The sequence below is a fragment of the Danio rerio genome, chromosome 1, assembly GCF_052040795.2.
Source record: "Danio rerio strain M-AB ecotype USA chromosome 1, GRCz13ab, whole genome shotgun sequence".
NCBI lineage: Eukaryota > Metazoa > Chordata > Actinopteri > Cypriniformes > Danionidae > Danio > Danio rerio.
The window spans coordinates 4,647,501-4,670,000 of NC_141021.1; the positions used below are offsets into that span (position 1 = coordinate 4,647,501).

The 22,500-nt window shown below is 33.8% G+C and overlaps 1 protein-coding gene across 1 annotated transcript in view; it reads right to left on the minus strand.

The window, feature by feature from the left end:
- Window positions 1-22,500, minus strand: part of LOC147846650 (uncharacterized) — a 194,809-nt gene that overhangs the window by 1,021 nt on the left and 171,288 nt on the right. The gene's annotated exons all lie outside the window — the stretch shown is intronic.

Genomic DNA, 22,500 nt, shown 5'->3' on the forward strand with positions numbered 1-22,500 from the left:
TGAACGTACACATACGTATGCAATGCTATGTATTGAACCAGTGAGAGACAAAATAAATAACTTTATATATATAAAAAATAACTAATTATCTAAAAAGGAATGAATGAATGAATGAATGAATGAATGAATGAATGAATGAATGAATGAATGAATGAACAGGTGAATGGATTATATTAATATTTAATCTATTTTGGAAATAAGTAAATTAAAAAGCAAAATTGTGAATGAATGAATAAATGAATGAATGGACAGACAGACAAATGATTGAATGAACAAAGATGAGTGCTGGAATGTATGAACAGATTGATGGATGAACGAATGGACACACACATGCAATGTAATGTAGTGAACCAGTGAGAGACAAACACATTATACATTATCTAGAAAAAATGAATGAATGAATGAATGAACAGGTGAATGAATTATATTATTTTTTATATTTAGTCAATTTTGTAAATAAGTAAATTAAAAAGCAAAATTGTGAATGAATGAATGAATGAACATACAGATGGATGCATGAATAAATGGATGAACAGACAGATGGATAGATGAATCAACAAATGGACACACATGCAATGCAATGCATTGAACAAGTGAGAGACAAATACATTATATATTATCTAGAAAATAATCTATGAATTAATTAATGAATAAATGAACAAACAAACATATGAATGAATTATATTATTGTTTATATGTAATCTATTTTGTAAATATGTAGATTAAGAAGTAAAATTCTGAATGAATGAATGAATGAATGATAAATGAATGAATGAATGAATGAATGAATGAATGAATGAATGAATGAATGAATGAATGAATGAATGAATGGACAGACTGATGAACAAATGGATGAATTAACAAATGGATGGATGCATGACTGAATGGACAAACAGATGAATGGATAGATGAATGAATGAATGTACACATACATATGCAATGCAATGTATTGGACAAGTGAGAGACAAAATATCTTCCTTTGTGTTAAACAGCAGGAAGAAACTCATAAAGGTTTGGTACCACTTGAGGGAGAGTAAATAGCGAGCAAATTTGCATTATTTGGGAGAACTATCATTTTAACACTGTCCATGAGGCATCCGCTGATGGAAATGCTGTTCATATTTGTTGAAATCTCATAAGAAGTCTGAACGACAACAATGGCCTGTTTCACACTGACCCCAGGGAACAATTGTTGGGTGCTGTATGAATGTAACTTCTGCAAGAAATTATCATGCATTAGCATTTGTCTGCCTTTAAGAAAGCCCAACGCAGTTCACTTGGCATCAGCCTCTCAGCGGATTGGCATGAACTGAAAGGTATTACAAAAGCTCTGCATTTAAATAAGGGCTTTAGATAGGAATCCCTCCACCCCACCCAAAAAAGCAGCCCAATATCCATATACATAAAGATGAATATGCTGCAGCTTGGTATATGTGTACAGTAGATGGCAATTATAAAGGATTCAAATGAGTCTGCTCTTTATAACCTTTGCTTAACTGGGTGTTCATGACCTCATTTAACATCTCTGACAAACTGTGCTTGTGCATGAATGCCTTAATGCTCTTTACAGGCTGCAAAGACTTACATATTTAACACTAACAACATCCAGCTCAATCCCATGCGCACTTGATGAGAACCTGTCGATTTTCATTGTGTGTGTGTGTGTGTGTGTGTACTATTACTACTAATACAAATATGTGGTCATAGTATAAAGTTGAATGAATGAATAAATAAACGAATGAGCAAAATATATAGACAAACAAATAGATTAATGAAAATATGGAGTGATGGATGAATAAATGAATAGACAGAACAATGAATGAATGAATAAATGAATGAATGACAAAAAATAAAAAATAATTTTAAATTACTAATAAAATATTTGTGATATTTACTATACTTAGTAATTAAGTAAAATGTAGTTTTGAATGACTGAATAAATGAGTTAACAAATAAATAAACAAACAGTTGAATGAATTATGTTATTATATTTAATATATTTAATTAAGAAAATTATGAAGGAAATTGTGAGTGAATGAATGAATGAATTCATTCATTCATTCATTCATTCATTAACAAAAAAAACAGACAAATGAAGCAATGGACAGATGGATGAATAAACGAATGGATGGATTGATGGACGGATGAATTAATTAATAATAATTAAATTAATATTTAATATTAAATTAAGTAAGATTAAGAAAAATTGTGAGTGAAGGAATAAATGAATAGAAAAGAAAAGAATGAATAGAAAAGACAATGAATGAATGAATGAATAGACAATAAATATACATTGAATGAATTAATTGTTGAATGAATGAATGAATGAGTGAGTGAGTGAGTGAGTGAGTGAGTGAGTGAATATGAGTAAGTGAGTGAGTGAGTGAGTGATGAATAAATCACCAGTGAGAGACAAACAATTGCATTTTAAATTATTTAGAAAACATTTGTAATATTATAAATATTTAGTAAATAAGTAGAAAAAGAAAGATTGTTTTAAATAAATGAATGAACAAATGAATGAATGAAAAGATTAATGATTTATTGTATTATAGTAAAATTTATATTTAATATTTTTAGTAATGAAGTCAAATAAGAAGGCAAATTGTGAATGAATGAACGAACGAATGAACGAACCAATGAATGAATGAATAAATAAATGAACACATACATGTCCAATGCAATGTACTGAACCAGTGAGAGACAAATACTTTATAAATTTAGAACAACATTGTAATATTTAATACATTTAGTAAATACGTAATTTAAAGAAGAAAAGTTTTGAATGAATGAATAATTTGTCAGAGTACATCAAGTTCACTAAAATACTATGTTGTATAAAAAAAACAAAATGTTAACCATTGGAGCTTTACTGTGCAGTGTAAGCAGTTTCATTTGGCCTTGATGCTATAATCTGACCTGAACATGTTTTGACCTCAAACTAGATCACAAATCCATCCATTCAAGCCTAGTTGCTCATTTATCAAATATGAACTCCACTGCCACACCAGCGACTGTAAACCAGAGCAAACATGTAGTAGAAAAACTAGGATCTGCAGATATAGAAGATGAACAATCTAAAGGTTGCGGTGATCGGCACAAATCTGGCTGAACAGAGGCGTAAATGAGACACCAGGGGCAGAAGGTAAGCAACAATCTAGAGCTGGTATCGGCAGGACGGCTGTAACTCAAACTAGTTTCAGATTGATGCCGCTTTAATTGCGACTCTGGGTGTAAAGGTCACGACCTCAGGCTGCAGGACGATGATTAAAAGAGCAACAATTTATCACAAAGTATCAAGTGTGTCAGTGTTTGGCTGATTGTGCAGCTCTGCTGGAGTCCAACCATGAGAATGCACTCAAGCACACACTGAATACAGAGGTCACTGAGACTGGAGATTCATGCATGATTGTGGAGATTTGCTGACACACTGCGTCCCAATCTAATGGCTGGGTCACTAGTTACATATAACATACTCAGATATTAAAGGGCACCTATGATGAAAATCAACTATGTAAGCCTGAACTGTGTGCATGTATAGGGTTTCCATAGCCCTATTGGTGCAATAGAAACACAACAAGTATCTGTTTATAAATTCCCGACGTTTTAAAAATATTAAAATATCCAAATGCCAGTGATTTTGAGGCCCATCGCAAAATGTTGTAGGAGTGCTGTTTTCCCCGCCCACCAAATTGACTGACAGGCACCAAGTTTCTACACTAACATGTATACATAACATGTCCACAGAACATTTCTTATATTTAAACTGGGGTTATAATATTTGTTACAACTCTCTGTGAGTTTTATATGGTTTATAAATTTTTATACATATTTGTAATGTTTTTTAAAACATGCATGTTTGTAATAAAGACAGTAAAATTGCTCTGTAATTTTCAAACGCCATAGTGTCAATAAACGTGCATATATATGTGTGTGTATGTGTGTGAGAGTACTGCAAACGGCATTTGTGTGTGACTTATCCTTGTGTGTGAGCTTCATCCTTGTCTGTCTCAATCACTGACTGCTGTTTATCTGACGTAACACAGGAAAAGCAGACACACATTTGAGAAAAGTGGGCTGGAAGGAGCAGCTCATTTGCATTTAAAGGCATACACACACACACATACATATATATATATATATATATATATATATATATATATATATATATATATATATATATATATATATATATATATATATATATATACATACATATACATTATATATATATATATACACATACAGTTGGAGTCAGAATTATTATCCCCCTTTGATTTTATTTTTATTTTTTAACTATTTCCCAAGGGCGACGCCACAATTCAGTTTCGGGAAACACCCATACAGACTAATTCACACACACATACTACAAACAATTTATGACTAGTTCAGAATTTGTGATTTTAGCCCCGATTTTGGCTCGCCGACAAGTTTTGAGAAATCGTCGACAAATGGCTGAAATCACCGACTAATCGGTGCTCGTGCACGTGAGTGATAATCCCACAGTGTGAACTATCAAAGACGCGATCTAAGAGAATCGCCGATAAGTCGCCGATGCCTGCGAGAAATTTGGCATGCTAAATATCTGGAGCTGTCGGCGATTCAAATCATGACGAGTGAATTGAGTTTTGACCCAAAATAACATCAGCGATCGCCTACAGCCAATGAGAGAGCAGCTTTCACTTGTGTGTGTGTGTGTGTGTGTATGCCTGCTGCAGGCCAGCGGGAGGCTGGGGGAGAAGTTAAAAGCGCTCTTTTTCGGTTTATTTGGACCCACGAAATGGAGGGAAAAACTAGTGGAGGTTTGACAGGACTCAGGAGCAACCGTGTTTGTTTGACGTTTCATACAGAAAGAAATTAGTTTATTATCATCGTTGAGGAGAAATGGCTTCCCTTTAAACCCAGGTGAGCAAAAATTAACATGTTCTACCCCATTAAAGGCTTCTTTCTCATTATGTAGTAAATAACAAAAGATATACTGAGTGTTTTTGGCTGTGAGACATAGTTTTGACGAAGTTGACGGCGATTCTTCCTATAGTAAAGTCATGCAATGTGAAAGTCACTGTCGCTGATCCATCTTGCAGTGTAAACAAAACAGCGACGAAACGCTAGCCCAGATAGTCAAGCAGTGTGAAAACATCTGTGACACGACTACTTTGAAAATCATGCAGTCTAAACTTGGCATTAGTTTATTCAGTTTACCTTTAGCACATGTGTTTGGACTGTGGGGGAAACCGAAGCACCCAGAGGAATTCCACAGCAACACAGGGCGAACGTGCAAACTCCACACAAAAATGCTAACTGGTCCAGAAGGAACTCAAACCATTGACCTTCTTGCCTTGAGGCGACGCTTACATATTATTATTAATAATGATAGTAGTACTGTTTAACCAAAGCTCACAGCTTCAGCTTAAAATATCTTTAATGTAAAGTCGTCTTTAATTCTAGATGGATGGATGGAATGTAGAGGATGAATAAGTCAACAGCACATTTTAATTTTTAGGTGAATTATCTCTTTAACTCTTTTACCACTAGCACTGCTGCATACACTCACTATCAATCAATGTGCATATCAACTAGTCTGAGATCAATATCACACTAAATCCTTCAGCAAGCACACTGCCATCATCCAAGACTCTCTGTAAGAAACTGCATCATTTACTGACACTCATGCATGACAGAAACACACACACACACACACACACACACACACACACACACACACACACACACACACACACACACACACACACACACACACACACACACACACACACACAAACACACAAACAGTTTATTTAGTATGTAAATGGGTCAGTAAATATTAATTGCGTGGCCAGGATTTGCATGGACGTGATAAATATATCACAATGACAGGGAGCACAGCATTAAACTGAGTCAGAGTCATAACTCTTCATCATGCAACATTTGTGGCGTGTCACAAATATAAGAGAAAGAGGGAGAGATGCAGTCATGCACGTTTCAATACCAGTTGACATCAGATTCATTGACATGTTTTAAATTCACATAAATGATTGAAACGTTTGCAAACTCCAGAAAATCAAGCTGAATGAGCCATAAGCAAACTTCTGCCTTCTGTTTTCAACACCCGAAACACCCTGAAACAGAATTTAATGTGTTGTGCTGCTACAACAACAACAGATATATATATATATATATATATATATATATATATATATATATATATATATATATATATATATATATATATATATATATATATATCTCAATAAATAAATAAATAAATAAATAAATAAAGTACTAATAATAAATAAAAAATAAAACAAAACAAAACAAAAAAAAAACAAAATTAAATTAAATTAAATTAAATTAAATAACAACAACATCTCATGAACTAACTAAATAAATAAACCAAAGTTTAGAAAAAAAAAATGTAAAAATGATTTTATTGGCAAATTTAAATAAAATAAAATAAAACAAAATAAAATAAAATAAAATAAAATAAAAAACAACAACAACAACAACAACAGCTTATGAACTAACTAATTGAATAATCCAAAGTTTAAAAAAATTATTAAAAATTATTTTTAATGGCAAATTAGTAGGTGAGATTAAATAAACATTTTTCAATTTTATTAAAACTGTTAAACTCCTCAAAAACTATAAAACATTGTTTATTTAATCTGTATCTTTGCTCTGCTGAACTAGCATTAATTATTTCCCGAAATACACTGTTATTTGAGTGGTATCAACACTCGTATTTGTCTGTCTGTTCTCCTTTTCTCAAGGTCCGCATAATTTAGATCCGGCTCGTATCCAGAACAGATGATTATCTACAGTATTTTCAACATTGTTACAATCTACATTGTAAAAAGTCCTCTAGAAATGAAGATGACTTGATTGTATTACACAGCTCTCTGAAGTACTTGACCCGTACTACATTTCAGTATACATATTCTGCAAGATAGCATTGGTTATTCAAGTCATTTGCTGAAATTATTTATATCGCAATAGATATTGCAGAAAAACCAAACACTAGAGGGAGATCAGGGGAGCAGATTTCCATTGTGTTGCGCAGTTTCCACTCTCCACAGTGGTTTTTGCCAATGCACGTTCGGCTTGAGCGAACCCGAGCCAAGATGAAAATCATTAAAGGGCCTCCTCCGCTTGGACTCGGGCTGTCGCTGTTCATCAAGGGAGTGTCATCATTACAGCAGCCAGTCAAAAGGAATTAGGCTGACATTTGGCTAAAGACGCGGCTCTGCTGGAAGCCACTCAATGGATAATCACTCTCGTTTTTAGGTGTTCGCAGATTAGCCTTAACAAGACCTGCGATGTTACGGGGACAACGCTGAGGGGTTGAGATAAAGCTGCCTTCATCTCTCTTCAATTTTACGGTAATACCTGTAATACTGTGCCCTGTGTCTCAGGTCGGGTCAAAATAAAATAAGAAAAAAAGAAATAAAAAAAGAGCACTGCAGCTCTCTGAAAAGAGCGTTAATTTATTTATTTATTATTATTATTTATTTATTTTTTTACCAAGAGCATCATTAGCCAAAATAAATTCTAAAATGCCTCGAACCACATTTAAGTCCATTATGCATGACTTTAATGACACTTTTATGCATCCTTTCACATTTTATTGGAGACAACAGGATTCAAAGTAAGCAATGATGTACACTATATTCTGGAACAAAGCAAAATGTTTATATTAATAGTTTATATGGTGAATATATTTACTAGATATGAACAGAATATTAATTTGATAACATGAAAATAGTATTTTTTAAGTTTACAATGCAAGCTCAAAATAGTCCTAAATTTTAATTTAAAATTAATACTTTTTTGCAAACCTTTAATGTATTAAATGATTCCCTTTATGACAAAGATATGCATTTTCATCAAAAGTTTGTGTTTTGATTTAAACTGTAAAAATAAATGGAAAAATACAAATTAAGAAAAATAAAAAAATTAAACAAATAAAAAATTAAATTAAAATAATAAGAATAAAATAAAATAAAACTTTAATAAAATAAATAAAAAATTAAATAAAAATAATAAGCATACTAAAAAATAACAATAATATTAAATTATAATAATAAATATCACATAATAATAATAATAATAATAATAATAATAATAATAATAATATTATTATTATTATTATTATTATTATTATTATTATTATTATTATTATTATTATTATTATTATGTAATAATACATTATTCATGGAAAAGTTGTGATCATGGACCCACGCATACAATGTGAACAATCGGTTGCCTCTTTCAGAGTGAACATTGTGATGTAATACAATGTCATCTTGAACTTTTGCTCTTTTGACCTTGTGTACTCTGGTCAGGCTTGATTCTAATGATTTATGAACAGCTGAAGGGGAATGGGATGGAATGATCTCATAACACAAGGATGGGATGATCTTATAACACAGTGCTCTAGTTTGTACACATATCCACAATGATTAACGCAATGTAAGAACGAAATACAAATGCCCCCAAAATATAACTGCACCCTTCACACATCTGGCCTTATAGTTTAAAATTAAAGAGCAAGTGTGTGTGTGTGTGTGTGTGTGTGTGTGTGTGTGTGTGTGTGTGTGTGTGTGTGTGTGTGTGTGTGTGTGTGTGTGTGTGTGAAAAATAACATCTGTAATAGGGCTGCATGCACAATGCATCAAAATAAAACGGATATTTTTATATGGTTTAGTGCAGCTGTCTCATTGCACAGAATGTTATTTAATTACAACAAATATATGTGCTCTCAGTTTCAGTAAATCATAACTGAAAGCACAATTTGTGTGTTTATATAAAAAACAAGCTTCACTCTGAATTCAGCAGTGCACATTAGTATTTTATGTGGGAACAAATTGAATAATAAATGAAAATAAAGAAAATAAATGAATAAATGCATGCATAAATCAATAAACAAAAAATAATTAATTAAAAAACAACAAAAATATATTTTAAAACATTATAAATAATAATAAAAGCTTAAAAATGTAAAAACAATGATAATTATATAAATACAAAAATAAAATAGATAAAAAATGTGTAAAAAGAAAATAAATAAATAAATTTTTTAAAAATAATACAAAGATAATACAACATATATAAAAATAAAAAATAATAAATAAGCGTAACCTAAATAAACGGAAAACAAATAAAAAAACACAAATAATAACGTAAATTAATAATACTGCTAAATAATATTAACAACAATAATAATAATAGTAATAATAATAATAATTATTATTATTATAATGTAAATGAAAAAAAATATCAAAATAATAAATTAAAACAAAACAAAAAATGATACAAAATAGTAAAAAAAATAATAATAATAAAACAAAAATTATTAAAAATACATAAATGTAGATAAACTAAAACAATAAAACTAAAAAAATAATCTAAATAAAATTGCTTTCAGTTATTTTTTTTTTTAGTAAAAGTTAATACATCAACATCCATCATTTAATCCTTCCATCCATTTTTTTTTCTCAGAACTTATCAAAGTTATAACTATATGTGGTAACACTTTATTTTGATGGTCCCTCAGAGTATTAGAAGACTGTCTGCTTAATATCTGTTGATACTGCTCCTTCAATAGACATTTAACTGACAATAAGAATCTTTGCAACTACAACTATCAAACCCTTACCTAACAGTCTACTTTTATTCTAATGAGAATTAGTTGACATGTAGATGCTATGTAGTTAAATTCAACAAGTGGACCATCAAAATAAAGTGTGACCTTATTATATTATTACATAAGTGTAGCATGCATAATTACATAAGCGTGGCATTACAAACATATTATGCATTTCTACATTATATAATGTAAATATGTATGAAACTAGCATTTCAAATGCATGAATGCAGCTCTTTATGTGCAGCACAGTACGTAAATCCATAACCTAACAAGCCTGATGTCTGCTCTACAATATAATATCTGACTCCTTTAGAGGGGGGAAATAAAAAAGATGAAAGAGAAAATGAACTTGAAGGCTAAACCTCTGTGTGAATGTTGCCTTCAAAGCAGATTTTGCGCTTGCAAGTGTACAAGATGAAAATCATCACAGTCTCTTTTTAAAGTCATCACCAGGGTCTTCCTTTATCAGCGGCGGGTTCAAATCCTCATAATTAAAAGTATGAAGTAGTCAAGGGGCACCTGCGTTATACAAAAGCAGATTTGCATAATATCATTAGAGATATGCATACTCGTCAATGCAATTAGACGCATCAAAGGCATCTTTTCTGTCTCCGTTTCTTTGTGAATGAAGGCTGAGTATTAACAATATTTCATCTTGCTTCGTGTGCTATAAACGTCTGATTATGTGTGATACAATGCGTTTATGGTGAAAATAACAGCAATGGAATCCAAAATCGCTTTTATCTGCTTTTGGATTATCTTGTTTTTTGAAGTAAATGGCTTTTACACAGATTGTAAAGTGCTGGAAATGTCCTCTGAAGCATCTTCTTTTTGAAAAGCACTAATTGAGGCTTTACTGCAGATGCTTTGAACACAAGACAAGCAGCATTACAAATACAATTAGTCATCTGAGACGCTCTTTCTTTCTTTCTTTCTTTCTTTCTTTCTTTTTCTTTCTTTCCTACTCTGTGTTATATTAGAAAGCTATTTAAAATTTCAAACTCCATCTTATATTGCAAATGTCACAAAAACAGTCTACTTTCATGTCAGAAATATCACTAAGCTCACAAACAAGCTATTTATCTCAATGCAGAAAAGCTTGTGCATCATTTTATGACCTCTAGATTAGATTACTGCAAAGCTCTGTTCGCTGATTGTAACGCATAAGCTATTAATAAACTACAGTAACATCTGATTATGTGTGATACAATGCGTTTATGGTGAAAATAACAGCAATGGAATCCAAAATCGCCATTATCTGCTTTTGGATTATCTTGTTTTTTGAATTAAATGGCTTTTACACAGATTGTAAAGTGCTGGAAATGTCCTCTGAAGCATCTTCTTTTTGAAAAGCACTAATTGAGGCCTAATTATGACCTCTAGATTAGATTACCGTAAAGCTCTGTTTGCTGATTGTATTGTATATTAATAAACTTTTTTATTAATAAAAAATTGTATTGTCTATTAATAAACTTCAGTAAGTGCAAAATGCAGCTGCCAAAGTTCTCACCAGGTCAAAAAATACAATCATATCACCCAAATTGTATATTCCTTGCACTGCCTGTCTGTCCATGTGTATAAAATATTGCTTCTTACCTACACAGCTTTAAATATTTTAGCTCCTGTTTATCTAAGCAACCTTCTGTCTTGCTACAATCCAACCCACTCTTTAATATTTAAAACTCAAGGCTTCTTGTAACACCCAGAATAGCAAAGTCCACTAAAGGAGGTTGAGCGTTCTCATATATGGCTCCCAAACACTGGAATACCCTGCCTGATAATGTCAGAGCCTCAGACACACTCTTTTAGTTTAAAACTAGATTAAAAACTCATATCTTTAGTAAAGCATATACACAATGCATAACAGAAGTGTAGGACAGAGTTATATTCAACTCTTCAGATGCATTCTTTTTTTACATTAAATTATTATTTCTCCTGCAAATAAATTAGAAACAGCAGCTATGCAAATTCTTTTCTGTTCTTGAGTATTACCACCTTTTTACTTTTGCTTTTAATCTGAATTCTGAACAATCTTAAAAAAACAATTGTTTTATTTTTTAAACATATTGCAATTATGACATGTTTATTGTAAATGGTGAACCCATAGTTTCCAGTTTTGACATTTGCGTTTCTTTAAATTAAATTCATTTAATATATATTATTTTGGAGTTTTCTTTGAATTTAAATCACATCCAAAAAAATTGTATTTTAATTTAAATTGTAATTTTATTTATTTATTTATTTATTTATTTATTTATTTATTTATTTATTTATTTATTTATTTATTTATTTATTTATTTATTCTCCCTTGGAATTCTCAGCCAAAAATCTTACAATTTACTTTTCTTTGAATTGAGTATGCATCTCTAAATGCCTTAAAAAAAGATTAATAATAATAATAATAATAATAATAATAATAATAATACAAATCTGCCTACAAATTTTGATCTCATAACCCAGTTTTATTTTTTCATTTTTATTCTATGTTTTATGTTGTTATTATTATTATTATTATTATTATTATTATTATTATTATTATTATTATTATTATTATTATTATATGTATAAAATACATTTTATTATTATTATTATTATTATTAATTTATTCTTTTTCTTTTCGGCTTATTCCCTTTTTTAATCTAGGTATGCCACAGCGAAATGAACCGCCACCTTATTCCACATATGTTTTATGCAGCAGATGCTCTTCCAGCTGCAAGACATAACTGGGAAACATCCATACACACTCATTCACAAGCACACACAATGGACAATTTAGTTTACTCAATTTACCTATAGCGCCACACCAACATGGGGAGAACATGAACACTCCAACAAAAATGCATTATTAATATAAGAATAATAATTATATATATATATAATTTTTTTTTTTTTATAATTTTTTTTTGCCTTAAACAAGCGGTCATAGCTTTTCAAACATATAACATAGAAAAAATACACAAATAAAAAAAAAGTAAAAAAAAAAAAAAAAAAAAAGTTTCCCCAGAGAGAAAAAAAAGTTTAAAAAAATTGTCTGTCTAACTAGATGGAATATATACATCTAACATTTACGCAAATGTAAAGTTATAGAACCACTGCATGATAACTCCGACTCCTGTGAACCTCCATTCAATAACACATTTTGCAGAACATTGGTATTGTCAGAGTAATATTTGAAAAGCCAAGGTCCACAGACGGACGACGCGAATGAAATTGCCCGTCTCTGGAGATGTGACTGCACATGGCCGTCTCTGAATCAGCTGAACTTATGAGTGAGTGCGCTGTGCAGTCGTACCGCAGCCGCCAACACAAGGGACAATCAGGCGTTCTGCACGGCCAGCTTAACATTCGCCTCATGTCCAGCTTTAAAGCAAATCGATCTGGGCCAAAAGTGCCACAGCATTACTGAAGTTTCTGTCCTTGGGAATTCACAGGACTGAGACCAGTGTTTAAGACAGCAAATCCAGTGAAGTTGTTAAAACAAATAAATTCATTTGATTGTCTCGATATCACTTAATAAAAGTTACAATGACGTATATCATTAAGTGTTTGTAACCTTTTGATTTTATTCAAATGGAGAGTGGAAGTTATTTGTACTCCTGAATTTATTAGCCCCCCCCCTGTACATATTATTTGTGTTTCATTTTATTTTTTATTTTTTGCAATTTCAGTTTAATGGAGATGGGCGGTGCGGTGGCTCAATGGGTAGCACTGTCGCCTCACAACAAGAAGGTTGCTGATTTGAGCCTCGGCTGGGTCATATGGCCTTTCTGTGTGGAGTTTGCATGTTCTCCCCTTGTTCACGTGGGTTTCCTCCGGGTGCTCCAGTTTCCCCCACAGTCCAAAGACATGCACGCATGTTGCAGCGGGCATCCGGTGCATAAAACATATGCTGGATAAGTTGTCGGTTAATTTCGCTGTGGTGACCCCTGATTAATAAATTGACTAAGCTGAAAAGAAAATTAACAAATGAATGTTTAATGGAGAAGTTTTTTCAGCACATTTCGAAACATAATAGTTGTAATAACTAATTTATAATAACTGATTTATTTAATCTTTGCCATGATGGCACTTTAGATGCACGCCGGAATCTGGAGATTGATTAGCTGTAGGTGATAGAACAGTCATCTTAAACACTGTCATAAAGTGTTATGCCTAGATTTCATAAATAGCCATGCATTTACTAACACTGACTACACATTTGATTATTGTTTTCCTTCTGTGCATCATAAGAACATTGCTAAGTAGCTCAATGTATTACTAGAGTGTGTTTAAAAAACTGAACACTTCATTGATATAGTATACAATCCTGCACAAGTGGTCAGAACACAAGTAATGAAGTATTAAGCATTTCTCCCAAAGAAAAACCCATTTAAACAAAATGTTAGCAGGTATCTGTAGCTCCACCTCTTTGCCCTTTTGTGGTTACCCCCGGTTGGCGCACTGACGAGCAAACAAAATGATGATGGTTAGACACGCCCACTTGTAGCTTCATTTGTGCTCTTCAGAAATCTAAGGGTAACATCACAGATACAACGTTCATGTTTTTTTACAGTCTATGGGTCTAACCTGATTCAATAATTTATAATAATAAAAAAATAATAAAATAAATAATGATTTTTTACATTTATATATGGCATTTCAGGACACTCAAAGCACTTTTACACATTTTTTTGGGGGGGGGGAATCTCCTCCTTTACCACTAGTGTGCAGCTTCCACCTGGATGATACGACAGCAGCCATATAGCTCCAGACACACCAGCTGATTGGTGGAGAGGAAACAGAGTGATTAGGCCAATTATGATATGAGGATGGTTAAGAGATCATGATGGACAGAGGCCAGAGGGCAAACGTGGCCAGGATGCCAGGGTTAAACCCCTATTTTTTTTTGAAGATTTTACAACCACAAAAGAGTCAGGACCTTGGTTTAACATCTCAACTGAAAGACGGCGCTCACTGAGCAGTATAGAGTCACCATCAATATATTCGGCATTAGTACCCACACAAACTGCAGCTTGAGCGCCCCCTGCTGGTCTCTCTATCACCACTTCCAGCAGCAACCTACCTTTCCCATGTGGTCTACCATCAATGTACTGATCAGGCATAGCCCTGCTTAGGTTTAGTTGGTGACCATGTGAAAGTTGCGGAGAGTAACCTGCCGGCTAAATTTAAGCTAAGCTAAGCAAAATAAATAAATAAAATAAATAAAAATTTCAGCAGGTACTGAAACTGTCTGAATTCATTCAGAAAAGGTAAAATTCTACTTTAATTATAGGGGAGCTGTAGGTTTTTGTTTAATTTTTTAAATAAAATACATTTAAAAAGTAGAGTGTGCCTTTATATTTTACCACAATGATAAATTAAATCGAGCGACACTGTGCCCCAGTGGTTAGCACTTTCATCTAACACTAAGAAGGTCACTGGTTTGAGCCCCGGCTGGGCATGTCCTCCCCATGTTGGCGTGGGTTTCCTCCACAGTACACAGACAAGGTACAGTTGAATTGAAGAAAACTGAACTGGCTGTCACTGTAAAAAATAAATCCGTAAAATTTACGGTAAAAAAACAGCTGCTGTGGTTGCCAGTACTTTACCGTTAAAAATACGGTACAAACCGTAAAAGTAATTTTTCATTTTTACGGTAAATTACCGTATTTTATTAATTTATAGAGGTATTTTGTCTGTATTTTGAATGATCAACATCTACACATCTTTTGTTACACAGTTAGACACGTTAGCACACCCACAGGCAGGTGGTGATGAGGAAGTTACATAATGAGCCAATGCTCATCACAATCAACTTTTCCCACAAGGTGCTCAGTGTCATCCACACAGCTACTAAACACCAGTATGGTAACACGCATACAATTAAAGTCATGAAATAAACATCGTTTATCAACATTAGATGTAACATAAATCTCTAATGTACATAACTGATGAGGAAACAGCTAAAAAGATCCATATTAAAGTCAAACAAATGCATAAAAAGTTTTGTGCCATGCAGGGAATTCTGGGAAAGTCAATTTACGGTTATTCGCCGTACATATTAAGGAAACATACCGTTAACCAGGTTACGGATTTGTACTGTAGCATTTTTACAGTTTTTTACCGTTGAAATCACAGCCATTTTTTATGTGTAAATGACTGTTTCCCAGTACTGGGCTGCAGCTTTAAGGACATCCGCTGAGTAAACATGCTAGATAAGTTGGTGGTTCATTTTGCTGTGGCAACCCCTGATAAATAAAGGATCTAAACCAAAAGGAAAAGGTATGAATGAATAAGCCAAATCAAAAATGAACACCTTGTTTAAATGCAAATATTTTGAAACATGTGTTTTTACAAATGTTTGTTGTTACATTTGATCAATTGCTTGCATATTATAAAAAATATATATCAATAACCTTACTGTATGCTCGGCTACTAGTTTTCTATTTAACATGTACTGGAATTGCAGAGCAAAACCTGCTGAAAAAAAGTGTTTATTTATTTGAATAAGTCCATTGAAATGTTTTGGCCCTACAGCACATGCTGGTAATTTCCAGTCTCATACTGGAGCTACATTGCGAATAGAGCCTAAAAATAAACAGTAATTCGTCAAATTATTTCTGGGCCATTAATTTTTTGGGATTCGGGTTTGTGCGAAGTGCGACGACACAGCTGTGCATTTGGTGGATTTGTCATGCAATGACTGTGCTCTCTCACAAGAGAGGAGGGCAGGAATTAAAGCATGTCCAGACACTGCAATGCAAAATATAAATAAACAATCAAGAGGATTACAGGAGGCCAGTGGCTACATCTCACCTCCAAACAACACGTGCCGCAGCTTTGGTGGATGCATGGAAAGTCTAAGTCTCGTGTCGTGAGCAAACAAACAAAGATAACAGTTGCTGATAAAATATGTGGCACCAGGCTGCAAAGACGAAGCTCAAAGAGGCAAACACCCGGCGCCACCGGTCCCACGTCTGCTTATGATTTATCATATGGCTTTTAGCGCTCACAATGGGAGCATCTTTCACTAGCTCAGCAAATTGACTGCCCTCGAGCTACAACTTTCATCTGCTCCCTTACAGGAAATGTTTATCTACAAGTCACTGCTTACTTTGGGATGTTTTGGGATCACAAAATGAGAGTATCCACTCTAAAAGCACAGTGACAGCAGAAAAGACAAACTATAGGCATACAGCATATATTCTCACACAGTGCTTATATGGATGGATAAATGAGTGAGCGAGCAAGCAAGCAAACAAGTGAATGACAAATGAATGAGTCAATGAGAAAAAAAGTGAGTGAGGGAATGAATGGATGAATGAATGAATGAATGAATGAATGAATGAATGAATGAATGAATGAATGAATGAATGAATGAATGAATGAATGAATGAAGCGAATAATGAATGAGTGGGGGAATGAGTGAAAAAAAATTGTCAATAAGTGAGCAAATGAATGAATGAAAAGGTGAATGAATGAATGAATGAATGAATAAGTGAGCAAATAAATGAATAAAAAGTGAATGAATTAGTGAATGAATGAATGAATGAATGGATGGATGGATGGATGGATGGATGGATGGATGGATGGATGGATGGATGGATGGATGGATGGATGGATGGATGGATGGATGGATGGATGGATGGATGGATGGATGGATGGATGGATGGATGGATGGATGGATGGATGGATGGATGGATGGATGGATGGATTTGTGAGCGAAAACATTATTGGGTTGGTGACTGAGTGAGTGAATGAATAGTTTAAGTGAGGGTCAATAAATTAAATATGAAACAAGTGACACAGTGGTTAAGTGAGTAAATGGATCAGTTAATTATGTGTAATCGAATGAATGATTGAATGAATGATTGAATGATTGAATGAATGAATGAATGAATGAATTAATGGGTTGGTGAATGAGAGGCTGGATGGATGATGAATGAGTGAGTGAAAATAAGTGGGTTAGTGAGTAAATGAAACAATGAATATGTTAGCAAATTGGGGTGAATTAATGAATGGATGAGTAAGTGAGTGCATGAGTGCATGAATGGATGAGTGAGCAAGTAAGCAAATGAGTGGGTGAGTGAGTGAATAAATAAATCAATTATTAAAAGAGTTAAAGGCTGGCTGGATGGATATATTTGTGAGTGACATGATTGAGTTAGTAAGTGAGTGGATTAATGAGCAAGTGAATGGATGAATAAATTAATAAGTGAGGGTCAATAAATTAAACATTGAAAAAAGTGAAATAGTGACTGAGTGAGCAAATAATGAACGAGTCAGTTAATTGTGATGTGTGATCAAATGAATGAATGAATGAACGAATGAATGAAATAATTAATTAACTAATTACTGATATAGTGAGTGAGAGGGTGAATGGAAGAATAATTGAGTGAGTGAAAATAAATTAGTGAGTGAATGAAACAATTAATGAATTAGTGAATAATGAATATACAGGACGGGTGAGTAAATAAATTAAATAATAAAAGAGTGAAAGACTTTGAGAATAAATTAATGGGTTAATGGATAGATGGATGGATGAGTGAGTGAGTGAGTGAGTGAGTGAGTGAGTGAGTGAGTGAGTGAGTGAGTGAGTGAGTGAGTGAGTGAGTGAGTTATCGAGCGAGTGAGTGAATGTGTGGGCAAGTGAGCAAACGAGTTAAATGAATGACTGGGTGAACAATGAACAAAAAAAATGGATAAGGGAATGAATTTACTGACTGAGCAGTTCAACAAAGTCCATCCATGACTGAATATGCAAATTTCCAGAGACAACCCTTTGTCATTGCTCAGTGATATACGACTGTAATGCCTGGATTTGACTTAAACAAAAATGCCCTTGAAAAATGACAGTCTGCAGGATCTGCAGCCATATTTCACTCCAGTGGGTTTTCCCAAAACCATCGTCTCTTTAAGCCATGCAGGGAAGAGGAAGAAATCCAGTGAAATAGCAAGAAAAATGAAAGACTGCATTAAACATGAACGGTGTCCTTAATATCAACACGGCCAACCACAGATATGGGCCAGGAGTACACTCCAGTATTTACATAAATTTGCACTACTGAGACGGTCTCTTCGCTCTGAGACTCCTCTGATTTACAGCTTGGCATTAGGTAGAGAGCGACATGCCTCTTGGAGATATCAAACAAGGATGACGAGCCAGACGGATATATACGACAGACATATTTACATATAGAAGCATATTTATTTCCTCTAGTCTGACCTACTGCAGAATACAGCAGTAAATATGGGTGGAAATAGAAATAATGAACACAAAAACAGCGACACTGCTCTTTACTGTTTAGTGGAAGAAAGCCAGCCAATTTGGCTTAGCTCGGTTTGCTTCATTTTTTTATTAGCATTTCGCTTTCTGCAGGAGACTAAAACGATCACGTGGATTCCATAATCTTTCATTTCGCTAATAGAGTTCATAAGCAAGCGGCACAACTCATTTTGAATATGTTTCTGCAAGTGTACTCTCCTAATCGGAGTAATGCTACTTTCACCTGAATAATGAAATGAAATTCGGTGGTGTAAAGCAAAAAGGACGTGCCGCCTCCTGGTGTGCTGAAGGAGGGAAAAAAATAATTAATAAATAATTGGGACATCACAGGCTTGTTAACTTATTTCTTAGAGTTCGTACTAAATAAGTTTCTCATTTGAAATTTGCATTAATTATCTCACGGCCTCAATGAAATACAGATTAATTTAAGCAGAGGGGCTAAATTAAAAAGGAGAGAGAAAAGGAGAGAGTCTGCGAATACGTGCTGGATTGATGTTGCTCAGCAACCATTAATTTGAGTTTCATATGCGCAGGTTTATTTCAGTCAGGTCTATTGGAATTCCTCTGACAGTCAGCAATTAATCTTCTGCTCAATTATCTCCGCACATTTTACTGTAGAGGTAGAAAGAGTGATAAGACAACTGGAAATGTTAACAGTCATGTGCATCTCCAAAACAATCTAGCAACTCTGCAGTTAAATTCTGAAGTGGCACTTTTTTTAAATTTATTTATTTATTTATTTTTTTCCAGACAACAATAAAACATTATTTCGTTGTGATTCACTATTGCTAGCTGTCTTACATGGACAGACTGTTGACTTTGATGAGCACGCTGTCCAATTATTCAGGACAACAGCCGTCTGACTGATATGTAAACTAACCAAAGTTAGTTTTGAGAAACAGGCTGTCGTCTAAAAATAATTAAGCAGAATAAGGGATAAACAGATAAAATCATTTGGCACATAGAACATCAGTATTGGGTGACATGAACAAACATCAATATAAATGTTGAATAGTCAAAAAGTAAACAATGAAATACATCAACTAATCAGCCACCCAACCAACCATTTAGTCAATCAACCAACCAACCAACCAACCAATCAGTCAACAAACTAGCCAATCAGTCAATCAAACAACCAACCAACCAGTCAGCCAACCAACCAACTAATCAATCGACCGACCAACCAACCAACCAACCAGTCAACCAACCAACCAGTCAGCCAACCAACTAGCCAATCAACCAACCAACCAACTAGTCAATCGACAAACCATTCAGCCATCTAGCCAGCCAACCAAACAACTAGCCAATAGGTCAACCAACCAACTAGCCAACCAACCAGCCAGCCAACAAATCAATCAATCAGCCATTCACCCAGCCGACCAACTAGTCAATTAGCCAACCAACCAGTCAGCCAACCAAGCAACCAACCAACAAACTAGTCAATTGACCAACCAACTAACTGGCCAACCAACCAACCAATCAACCAACCAACCAATAAACTAGTCAATTGACCAACCAACCAACCAGCCAGCAAACCAACCAACTAGCCAATGAAGCAACCAACCAGCCAGCCAACCAACCAACTAGCCAATGAAGCAACCAACCAGCCCATCAACCAAACTTGCCAATTAGCCAACCAACCAACCAACCAACCTGCCAGCCAACAAACCACCCAGTCAGTCAAAAAACCAACTATCCAAACAACCAACCATGTAGCCAACCAACCAACCAACCAATAAGCCAATCAGTCAGCCAGTCAACTAACAAACTAACCAACGAACCAACCATCTAGCCAATAGGACAACCAACCAACCAAGCAGTCAGCCAACCAACTGGCCAAACAACCAACCATCTAACCAACCAACCAACCAACCAACCAATTAGCCAATCAGTCAACCAGCTCACTAACCAACTATGCAGCCCACCAACCAACCAACCAGCCAGCCAGCCAGCCAGCCACTAACTAACTAATACTCAATAAATAGTTACAATACATACTTTTATTTTGCTACGAAATATTTCTAGGCTAAATAAAAGCTATTCATGTTAACGCTGTACTTAAAGCAAAACATAAACAAATTAAAACATAATAAAATAAAATTCAAAAATACCAGTTTACACTGAGCAGCACACATATTTTCTCAATAATATTCATATAACGATTTCTGATTGGCCGTCACTCCAAATGTGAAAGCAGATGCTCAGACTTTGATTGAAGATTACCAAAACAAACTTTTCTCAGTAGAATAACTTGCACAGATTAATTGTTCACCCAAAGAAAGACATTGTGTGCTAGCAGAATGACCACTGTAGATGCAGTTCAGACTTTAATGCATGCATCTGCAATGCTCTGCTCCAGCCTGCAGTACAGTATAGATGAAGTGGTCAGTGAATGAACAGTGGGCGTCTTTCTCGAGGTTGACAGTACAATGCAAACAGATGGCAACAAGGTCTAGATGTAGCAATATTGGCAAAACACACTTGTGTGGAATCAATCAAGGTCAGCAATGAATGGCCAGAAACATTTGAACTGGCAGAGAAGCTGCAAATGCACAAGGCAGAAGCTTTTATCCAAAGTTACATACAGTACACTTATGTACAGCCCCCCGGAGCAGGCAATTTGATATAGCAATTTTATGCTATTTGCTGTGTCTAAAGGCACTGCATCTTCAAGCTACACTTTGTGGTGCAACACCTAACATTTTAGCTTTTATGCGGACACTCTTCGGCCTTCACAAGTTCAGTCAATGGGTTTTTTTTTTTTTTTTTTGCGATAACACAAGACGTATTATGACTCCGACAGTATACAGGCACTTAAGACACACTAGGAATGAATGGATGTAAAGACCATCAACACAACCACTTTAATAATATGTACCTGTGGACATACTGTAAGGCAGGGGTCACCATACTTGTTCCTGGAGGGCCGGTGCCCTGCAGATTTTAGCTCCAACTTAAACACAACTGAACAAGCTAATCAAGGTCTTACTGAGTATACTTGAAACATCCAGGCAGGTGTGTTGAGGAAACTTGGAGCTAAACCCTGCAGGGGCACCGGCCCCCCAGGACCAAGATTAGTGATCCCTGCTGTATGGTATACTCATGCAGAGGATGATATATTGTCCGAGATCCAATTTTGTACACTTGAATGAAGTGATATTGTTTTTATCTCATAACAAAGTTCATTTATTTACTCATTTATTGGCAAAATGTTACTGAATTATTTATGATAGTATAAAATGAATAAGAAAATATCAATTAACTGTGTTTTTTTATTTATTTTTATTTATTTTTTTGTAAATGAAAGCACACCAAATAATAATATAATATAATATAATATAATATAATATAATATAATATAATATAATATAATACAATATAATATAATATAATACAATATAATATAAAATAGTATGATATAATATAATATAATATAATATAATATAATATAATATAATATAATATAATATAATATAATATAATATAATAATATAATACAATATAATATAAAATAATATGATATAATATAATATAATATAATATAATATAATAATATAATATATACAATATAATATAATATAATATAATA